Here is a 10,981-nt window from a genome sequence, read left to right as displayed (position 1 = left end):
GTTTATTGCCGCAGTGAACTTGAATCATTTTCTACCTTTACAAGCTTGAGAAGGCTTTGTTTTGTAACGGAGTTTATCAGGTGTTTGTGTGTCTTAATGTGAGCTCACGCTCGGTCTCATCCTGCCTGGTGTTTGTCCCAGTTTGGCCTTTTTTTCACCCTGAAACTTTAGATCTCCGTCTCAGTCTCTGACCTCGTTTCCTGAGCAGCTCAAAAACAAAAACCCTCCGTCAGACGTGTGCTGCTTGTCTGCCTGACAAAGTGGAAATGAAGGAAACTAGATTGAGTGCTCTGGGAGAATTTTCTCCACCTCCTACTAGTGATTTGGTCTTGGAGGTGGCCCACTTTGAGCAGGTATTATTCATTTAGGTTTTATACTGTGTCCCAAATTTTGAGTGGGCCAAAGTGGGTCTGCCCCAGAAAACTGGATCTGAGGAGGAACTCCTGCCTCCAAATGTTAGACCTGCTCCGAGCCCATGTGGGAGTTAAAAAAAAAAAAAAAAAAGAGGAGAGAAGAAAGATCATCACCGGAAGGTGATCTTTAAACGTTTCTGAAGTCCAGAGAGTCCAGTCTGTTAAAGTGTTCTCATTTTGTTAAGCGGGGACTTAAGAAGCTCGATCGAGACTTCCAGAGACCTCCTCGTGGAGGGTCATCGCTGCCTCTTTGGTTCCCTACAGTCTGAGAAAGTGACTCTACACTGCAGTTGGAATTTCAGCAGTTTTGTTCATCTTTTCTATCAGTGAAAATAATGTTGCACTCGACAAGTTAAAACCCGAGATTTGGGGACACGGTGATATGGAAAGAAGAAACAGGGTCATCAGACAGGATGGAAGCAAACCCTCAGATGAGAGGGGACTTCCGGTTACTCCCTTTCTGGAACCGGGGTCCCTGTAGTGGTCCGTGGAGGATTTCTGAATGTGTTGATATGCAAAATAAGACATATGCTTATAGCTTATGGCCAAAGACGTGTGAGGTCACAGTGACCTTTGACCATCGAATTCTACTCAGTTCATCCTTGAGTCCTGGTGGATGTCGGTGCCAAATTTGGAGAAATTTCCTCGAGGCGTTCCCGAGATGTCGTGTTTACGAGAATGGGACGGACGGACGAACAACCCGCAAACATCATGCCTCTGGCCATGGCTGTCCCGCCAGGGCCCCTCCAGGAAAATTATGCTCTGGGCATTCCACATGTTAAAAAGTAGGGGATTGTGGGTAGTTAAAACCCTCCGTCGTCCCAGCTGCGGTGTGTGTGTGTGTGTGTGTGTGTGTGTGTGTGTGTGTGTGTGTGTGTGTGTGTGTGTGTGTGTGTGTGAGAGCAATGACAGAAACGTCTCAGACACTCCAAGACTTAGATGTGGTATTTTAGTGATCAGATTCAGATATCAGTCAGGCTCCGAATCCTCACAGAGGGACGACTGAGGGGACGAGTATTTAAATCACATGGAAATGAACCTGAAAAGCTGCTCTGGGCTCAGTCTGCTGCAGTTTAATCTGACGCTGAGCCTTTAGCCTCAGTCTAAATGTGAAAATTAAAGCAAAAGATTCTGCGTGGGACTGTTGTTGAGTCTCTCCTGTGATTGGGAGATGCAGTCAGTGGTCCACGGTGAGGAGAACTTTATGGACCCAGGAAGAGCTGCAATGTATGAATTAATTTAAGCATCCAAACAAAAAGGAAAGAAATATTGCCTCAGTTTTTATGTCAAATTTTTATTTCAAACACTGAATCAGAAACACCACTGCCACGCAACCAACAGGAAACCCAAAGGAGAGTGAGCATTCCACTAAAATGCTGGACTCGGCAACCTGTTTCAGGGTCAGTGTTAACCTCCCAAATGAGTCATTTTGCACAACAGTACATTGGCTTTTTTTTTCTTTTCAAGCTTAGAGAAGAGTCACGATTTGATTGTATTTTTCAGGGCTTCTTTTACCAAACATTTAAGCAAGAATAATGAAGGACCGGCACCAGCTGCCAGGCCGTCACTGTCCACCGCGCATTCAGAACATACTCCTTATCATGGCGTGCAGCTGATGCTTCGGCTAGAACACCCGCATCCATTTTAATAATCCGTTTCAGCAGGAGGAGCGCCGGAAAGTTTGCACGCTAATCCCTCTGCTCCTGCTCGTTGTGTTTCGCGACATCAGCCTGAGTCCTGCGGACAGCTGCTAGTTAGCGTTGACTAACCAGCAGCACGGGACAGACTGACTAAGGCAGTCCACTCCCGTGGCGCCACGTCACGAGATAATATTTAGAGTAAAACCAGTTTACAAGACTGTTGTGACTCAACGATGAAGACATTTTCCCACATTGTGCAACTATGAAAAGTTAAAATGGATGGAGTTACTCTGATATGTTTCCCAGCCCTAATGTGGGTGCATGTCCTTGTAAATCAAACAGCTCAGGGCTTCGGCTCTCGCCTGCAACCAGGAGGAGTTTGGGACTAGTGTTCTTTGAAATCCGGGATGACTACTGTCAGTGCACGCATCGGCTGTTTAAGCTGGTGGTCAGGTTTACGATGCCACCGGCATTTTTAATTAAACTGCTGTGCTGTGTTTTTAGTTGAGCTGCCGTGCGCATTTCAGACAAAATGTCCAATGCAAAGGTTTCAGGCCCACCGACGGCCGCACCTGGAGGCAGGTTAAAAAGGGACAAGAAAAACAGCAACATCAGTTGTTACATCAGTTCCAGGGTCAGCTGAAACCAGTGCCGGTGCTTCTTGTTCCATGGGAGTAGCTCACAGCCGAAGGCCCAGGTTTCTGTGAGTATCAGAAGGTGGAAATCTTAACGTTTCTAGTAAAGCTCAGAAAATTAGATGTTAAATTTCCACACTGGCATATTTTTTTCCCACTTAAAAATAGTCTATAGAGGTATGACTATATAAAATATCTGGAGTGCATATTTACCTGCAACCAAATCATTTACATTTTAAATTGGTGACATACGTCAAGAGCTATGACTAACGTGAAATAACATATTGAAGCTGATAAGAACCAATAGACGCACGTCAAATAGCTCCGGCCTGATCTGGCAACTCTCCTCCAGGAACCCAGACCATCAAGTTATTCATTTTCATTTCATACAGAGAACATACTTGACTCCTCAGTTATTACGTACAATGAGAGCTGGACCATGGCCCAAGCTCCCAGGAAGCTTGGGCCACGTTTTTTCGTTTGGTCTGCGCGTGTCCAGGGGTTGGCAGTTTCTGGAGAAGGGTCTCAGAGATGTTGTCGAGCGTATTGTCCAAACCAATTCCTCACTCGCCAGCCATCCTGTGACTTAATGACAGCTCCACCTTTGAGCTCCGTGTCAGACAGAAGCATGTCTGGCCCGCTGGCCTTCCAGCTGCCAAGTGACTAAAGCTCCGCACTCTGTCAGTTCGCAAAGATGGCCTCTGGACTTGGTGGAACACTGGACCGCTACCGTGCACCATGCAGAACAGAAATGATGACGTGCTTAGCAGCTCGTCCACGAGGTGGAACGTGGGTGGGAAGGGGGGCAGAGGGACGGGGTTGAGGCGAGGACAAGCAGATCTCTTTTCTCGATTTCCGTGTGCTTGCGAATTGTATTTTGGTTGAATTCCTGGGTATTCGAGAGAACAGACAGTTCGCCCTCTGTGTGGCTTAGTAAACCCGGAAACCCCGTAACTGCGTCTAAATCTCAGCAATAACAGTATAAGAACCAACAAACCGACTCTAATTTCTGCCTCTGGTCAGGAGCTTTGTGCTGCCGAGGACCTGTAGAGGAGTCGTACACTTTTCCCTCTTTTACAAGATGACTCCCAAGGTGCTTCTGAGCAAGGCACTGAGCCCCGGCAGCAGGGACAGACTGAGCTCACTTTCATAGTGAAACTGAAACCACGGCTGTTTCTGCGGCTCTTCCTCCGTCTCTCCTCGACCTCTTCCCTCCTTCCTTTCCCATCATCCCCCTCTCTCTCACTCTCCCTCTGGCTGCACTTTGAGCTCTGCTCTAATTCAATCAGTGTGTTTTGTAGCCTCACAGTGAGAGATTGTGTGTTCATTAAAAAAAATCCTGATTAGTCCAGAAGACTGATTACTCTTTGTAGCCATTGCTGTGAGTGTGTGTGTGTGTGTTGCTGCCCATTAGTCTTCCACTTGAAGCCTCCCTCCTGCCCTCTCATTTGTCTAATGGATGAAGACTTAAGCCCCCTTAAAACTTAACGTGCACACTCGCTTCACGTGCACGTCAATCCATTAATTAGCTTAAGTGGACCCTCAGGCTTCCTCTTCCTCCTCCACTCCGCTCTCCCCTCTTTCCTCACTCACCCTCTTTGTTTTCCTCCCCTCTTCCTGGAAAACAACAGCTCCGACCATCAATCCCCGCGTCCTGTCAGTGTGTTTTCTTCTCTGGTCATAAACTCTCATTAAAAGTTGAGTGATTTATTTCTTTCTGAGCGTTTCCACCGACTCTTTGTCAGAGAGAGTTTATGATCCGTCGTGCAGAGAAACACCGTCAGACGTTTCTTCCTCCTGTCGGTCCGTCCTCCCCGAAAGGTTTCCGGGCAGGTTTCCAGCTTTTCCTGCCTAATTCCCAACATTTATCCCTTAAAGTGGCTCTACGGCAAGCGAGCGGGGATTTAGCCGAGTGTCGGGAATCGCGACCTCCTCTGCTTCTCTGTGTGTGTTCGGTGGCGCGCTAATGATATGCAGCCGCTTCGTTTAAAGGAAGATTCAATAGCGGCGGCCATAAGGGATTTTGCCCCGGGGGGATTTTCCTTTATCTCTGCTTCAGAAGACGCCGCCGGAGCGATTATTAGTCAGAGTGCGGTCCGCAGAGGGACGGTGCTCAACATGAGGCCTGGGGATGGCCGGGGGGGGGTTGTTGCTGAGAGGTCTGTGGGGAGATGAAGATCTAGCAGGATAATGCAGAGATGAAGTGGGATGTGAGCTTTGTGAGTCTGAACCTTTTGTTACAAAGTTTACGACAGACATCATCAGTTATTTACCAGAAGATTTACCTGTTAATTCAGCAAAGCGGAATGATTATTACGTGCAGGACTTGGTGGACGTCAGTGTTCTCAAAACCTTCAAATCTCGTTCGAGGTTCAGAATCACGAGAGACTCTGAACGCTCAGTCGTTTTTCATCAACGCCGCGCGTAAAGGACAGAAATGAACCAGCCTGGGCTGAAACGCCGTGCCCTAGTGCATTGTGGGTGGAATTGGAGTTCTTGGTTCAGTGACCCAGGCTCAGAGGGTTTAATGTGTGTGTGTGTGTGAAAGCGGAGCCTTCATCAGTGAGGAATGCTGGGAAACTGGAGGACGCGGGAACAACGTTTATCGAGTCTGTGAAGAAAAACGAGCGACAACATTCCTAAATGTCAGCTTATCCCGCTGCTGCCTGCAACAACACACACCCCCTCACACACACTCACACTCACACAAAAGAAATGTCCTTTACTTTCCGATGGCTTTATAGGGGCTCAGTTCAGAGCTTCAGCTGTTAGAGACTCAGTCGAAGCACATGAAGTCTGCTCCCAGCACTGCCCCAAAATAGACCAGCCAAGTGTGTTTATATAGAGCCTTTCCACACAGAGGGACTTGAGGGAGAGGAGGTATGCGGTACCAGACGTTAAAAACAAGCCAAAGGACAGAAACCCTCCCTCACATAAAACAGGAAACCAGAAACAAGTAGAGGGGATGTGGGGGCTGGTTACTGATTCAGAGGTGATGGAGAACCTAAAAAGCTCCAAGTCACGGAAGGACGTGTGGTTCGGCTCCGTGGTGCAGAGCAATGAAATGCCGCTTCACGGGACCACAGCGGGACAGACCGGAAGCTTTGCCTGGGTCTAGTCTGTCCGTGACCGACCTCCAGGCTAACCGTGGCGGACACGGAGGTCAGAGCGACCGCTTTCTCTTCTCGGCTCCGGGGCGACCCTCAGTGACGGCGACTCAACTCCCTCTGAACCAGACGCCGGTGCGACCTCCTCCAATCGGGAGGGAGGATTTTAGAACCGACCAGTGAGCGGGACGCGCACTTTTTGTTTCTCCGATGTTTTCACATCACAGGGGATCAACACAGACGTTCAAATGCGAGTCAGACGCGGTGGCGGGGTGAATAACGTGTATCTGAGTGTGTCCAGCAACAAACGATGACGAATTACAACACCGCAGCTGAGAGAGCGATGAAGTGAGAGCTGAAAGTGAATCGGATCCAAACGAAAAGGGGGAAAAGAGGCTGCAAAGCTCCGGAGAGCAGGTGACTGTCCTCGACGCTTTTCACATACACGTAGATGACGGCTGCTACCAGCTGGAAGCCAGAGCTGAGACTAGAGAGACGATGTGATGAGTCAACGTGGGCTCAAATCCGTCCTACAGGAGACAAAAAAAACAAAACACAAACAAAGAAACCTATATATTTGAATGGATGGATGGATGGATGGATGACGGAGGAGCAAATGAACCAGTTTAATGACGCTGGAGTCGCTACAGGTGGATGTTGCTCTGCAGGAGCAGACGTTTTGGTGGAAAACAAACAAAACGAACATGTGACTGATTCCATCAGGATCAACGTGTTTCTGACTTGTCAGAAATGAACATCGTTTCCTTGTCATGTTAATAGAAAACAATCTGGTCAAAATTGCATCTTCTTCTTCTTTTCCTTTCTTTTCTTTCCGCCTTCCTTCTTTTGTCCTCACACTCTGTCTTGTGTCTCCATCTTTCTCATTCTCTCATGTCTCAAGGTTTCTGTGTCCTTCCAAACACTGATTTACACAGACACTCAGACACACACACACACACACACACATCATGTGTAGATATATCAAATGTCACTCTTATTCCTTCCCCTCATCCTCCCCTTTTCCTTGCTTCCTTTTCTTCCTCCTCTCCTCCTCTTTCCCTCTCCCTCTCTTCCTTCACTACTCCTTCTTTATCCTCCCTCCCTCTTCCTCACCTTCTTTCTCTCCTTCCTTCTCCCTCTCGTCCTCTTTGTTTGCCTCCTTTTCTTTTTTCGTCTCCTCTTCTTCAACCCCCCCTGCTCTCCTCTTCCTCTTCCTCTCTCTTTCCCGCCCTCCTCACGCTCTCTGGCTTCCTTCTTGTTGCTTTTGGTTCCCGGGTGGTTGTCACCTGGTTGCTATGGTGTTGCCAGGTGGTCAGGGTCACATGATTTGTTGTTTGTCTGTCCGTGTGTTTGTGCTGAGTCACTGTGTTTGCTCATTAAGGCCAATAATTTAACAACACGCACACACACACACACACGCACACACACACACACACACACGCTAACACACACACACACACACACACACACACGCTAACACAGCAGATTATTCAGCACCGAGTCTCTGGGGTCCAAAACAAACTAGGAGCATAAACAATGACACAAATCAAACCCTTACCCACGTCTCATTCTTTCTGTTCAGCCCTTAAAAAAGACACGACAGGCTTTTACTTTTACCCCAGAGTCACATCACTAACAAAACTGGATTCATTTAAACTCTTTCTCTTAACAAAGTTGTTGCCTTCAAACTGTACGAACTCTGAGCCAAGTGAAACATTCGCTGGAGGAAATTTCTGTCTTTCTGGCTTTAAACCCAGACAGGAAATGAACTGAGAGAAGATTCACACTCTTCTCTGCAACAGCAGCCAGAATGTTTTATTTTGTGTAACTTCAAAGATTGTGGGAAAAAAAAAAGAAAAAAATACAGACACACTAAGAATGAAAGAAGCGTCCTCAGGAAACAGCACTAACAATCGAGTTTCTTCTTCGGGCTACAGCGGTGCCGGTTTCCCGTTGAACATCGGTAACCGAACAAAACATTAATGGTGGTGTTTTTAAATGTCACTGGAAGGTTAGAGTGGTTCTTTTTTATTTTCTTTCGACTTTGTGGTTTTTCTCTTCAGGTTGCTGCTCGTTTTAAGCCCCAAACGGCCCTGACGCCACTGGACGGTTTCCATGACCGAGGAAGTGTGTGGAAAGGTCAGACCGCTCACTCTGTTACTGGGAGCTCAAGGCAGGACTGTGGATGTTTGTCAGGCTCATCGATCGATACTTTGCTGATCGGTTTGACGTGTGTTTAGAGTTGCAGTGCCGGACTTGGTGAGAGCTGATAGAGCTGCAGACGGACGCCTTCGGGTGAAAATACATCAGGTTATTGGAATTGTTTAGAGGAAAGAAACAACGGACGGATGTTCAGAGTCTCTCTTCGTGATCCCGTGTGGCTGACAGATTACACCTTTTAAATCCTTGAGCTGTGGAGCTGAGTTAGTCTTCTCACTGGGACGAGGTCTGCAGCTGCAGCTTTGCTTCTAAATAGTGTGAGATCACGGCTTTTTGGCCATGAGTCTTCCAACGCCCCCTCTGCTTGAGCATCCTTTCTTCGTCCACCCGTCCGTATGACGATCTGAGATGATCAACATAGAGTGTATTGAATAATGGATTATGGGTTTGTTTATATCGTGCGTGGATGAGTCTGTTGATCAAATATCTGTATTTCACTCATTTTTTAAAAACAACCTGTGCTTGTATATGGCAGAAGTATTCGTCTCGTACACGTCTAATAACATTTCTGCAGGCGTGCACGTACTTCTGCATTGTTTCAGTATAGTTTATAGCCACGACCGATGGGCTGATTGGCGTGTACCCCTGCATGCGAAACGTATATGAAATATTTAGAGATATTTTTGATGTGGTTTTTGAAATTCTGATCCTATGATCTAAGATCGAAGATATTAGGAGCTCTCAGAACCGTCCCTGCTCCTTAGAACTGGAACCTTAAAGAACAGACGAGATCATGTGAACCAGTCACCGCTTCCTGCTTCAGGCATTAGCATTAGCATTAGCTGTCAGCAGTTTTCACCGGCAGTCTTTCGTGTTGAGCCCGGGGCAGCTAGCTGTGACAGGGCTAACACTGTGACTCTCTTATTGTTTTATTCATAGTGAAACACCCCCGGGCCTCCAGTCAATAATTTATACGCACCTTCCTGTCATGAGTGTGTGTGTGTGCGCGCCTCTATAATCTTTCAACACATGCAGTTACGGTTTCTTTTGAGATGAAAATCTCAAAAAATAAAATTTGATAACTGATACTTCTCTTTGGATCCAACGTGTCGGAGCTTTTGTTGTTTTTCCCACTTAAAGTCACTTAACACTAAAGTGTAGAAAGCTTCCACCTGCCCCCAAGAGACCCCAGAGTTCAGATGTAAGTTGTTTTTCACTCTTTCTCGTGACCCAGCGCAGCCGCTGAACATCACTTCAGCTGGAAAATCATTCTGACATTTACAGCAAACTGAAAGAGTGAGGAGAAGAGTGAAAGCGTGGAGAGGCTGCCGTCACGTCCCCGCTGCCATTTTAACATGGCTGCTTAATGGGAACAAACTGTGCAGCGTTGAGCGTTTTATTGTTGTTTTTGCATCGCTTGAGTTTCTCTGCAAGTACAGTGTGTAGCCCAAACATGTTTGTGTATCCTGGGAGATACTGGCTTCAGAAAGGCTGTAGGAGGGACCTTAAAGTGAGGAAAACATTGATTAGGTTCAGTAGGACACACTGATTAGGGGCTGGCTCCGGTACTGCAGTCCTGTGACTTGTTGGACACGTTTTTTAAAAGATTATTACGTTTATTGCGTTTTGTAGGAATTGTACTTCCTGGCTGGATTATGTTCAGAAGCAACCTCTTTTTTTCCATCAACAGCGGCAAAGTCACCATCAGGTGGTTGTGGGTAGATGGAGGACATACAAAACACACGACTGTCAGACCAGAGACCGGGTCCACGTCCAGAGTCCCATCTGTGGTTCAGGCAACAACAGCTCTGTGGTTCAGGTTCGGGAAAGACGGTGGTTCTGGTTCAATGTAAATAAACAGGTTGTGTCTGAGGTCACTGTGAACTTCCTCTGTATTAAACCAGAACAGGATCTTTCCTGAACCTGACCCAGGTGCTTTGAGAGTCTGAACAGAACCGTGAACCAGTTTAAAGATGCTGGAGTCTTTACAGGGGGATGTTGGGCTGCAGGATCAGATATTCTGGTTTTGCAGATTTTGCAGATTTTGCTGATTTTTACTGATTTTTCTCTGAACGTTTGACTGATTCGTCCTGTATCAACGTGTCTGCGACTTGTCAGAAACGTACATTAACAACATTTCCCCGTTGGGTCCATAGGAAACGTGATCTGGTCCCAATTACGTTTCCTACAGAACACATTTTGCTTTTGCGGTTTAGTTGCTTAGAAACTTAATCTTTAAAATCCTCCAGCTGAGAAACCGTGGGCGTTGCAGCTATGTGGCACGTCCCTTAACGGTTCGGTCGGCGGTGACCCCGCGCGCTCCACGCGCTCTGGGATCACCTGAATGCATAGGTACTTAAAATCAGCATGTCTGCTTGCAGGGAAAAAGCGTTTTAAGACTGAGGCCTGCGTGGAACCAAGCTCCGCTCTCCTTCATGTATCTCGGCTCTGTGCAGTGTTCTGGCGTCGCTGTAATCTGTTACTCGCGCTGGACTTTCTGGATCATGCGTCGTCGTCTCATCGTCGCCTGAAGCACCACTCCCCGGCCATCACAGCCCCCTGCGTCCCTGCAGGACTGCATTCGGTCTTAACAGTTCGTGTCGTGGTTGCAAAGTTCTGAATTACATTCATGAAGTTCTGGCAACTTGACACTTTTAAATTGAAAGTCAGTTCACATAAGGGATCAGTAGGTCATCAGCAACATCCTCCCTGAGGAAGATCTTTAGTCCTCAGCCAGTATCGCATGGAGCTTACAAAGCAGCCTGACCGTGAGACCTATCACGTGGGGCGTTAACGTCCCGAGCAGCGAGTCCCGGGTTCGAATCCCGGCCGGCCGGACCGTTCGCTGCGCGTCATTCCCCTTCTGTCTTTCCCCACATTCCCTGTCTGTCTTCGCTGACCCTTTCGTAGTAAAGGCATTAAAAAGCCCCCCCCCAAAAAACAACTGAGAAAGATGTGTTTTGTAGTAATAGAATAATGAAAAACAAAGGGTTAATGAATCAGCTGAATTTCAGACCCGAGTGATT

General features: G+C 47.3%; 1 protein-coding gene across 4 annotated transcripts in view; it reads left to right on the top strand.

Annotated features, from left to right (window-relative positions):
- The window catches only part of LOC120786599 (semaphorin-6D-like), a 163,937-nt gene that overhangs the window by 42,863 nt on the left and 110,093 nt on the right, over positions 1-10,981 (top strand). The window lies entirely within an intron of this gene.

The sequence above is a fragment of the Xiphias gladius genome, chromosome 24 (genome assembly GCF_016859285.1).
Source record: "Xiphias gladius isolate SHS-SW01 ecotype Sanya breed wild chromosome 24, ASM1685928v1, whole genome shotgun sequence".
Classification (NCBI taxonomy): domain Eukaryota; kingdom Metazoa; phylum Chordata; class Actinopteri; order Istiophoriformes; family Xiphiidae; genus Xiphias; species Xiphias gladius.
This window is presented reverse-complemented; position numbering and strand designations above follow the sequence as displayed.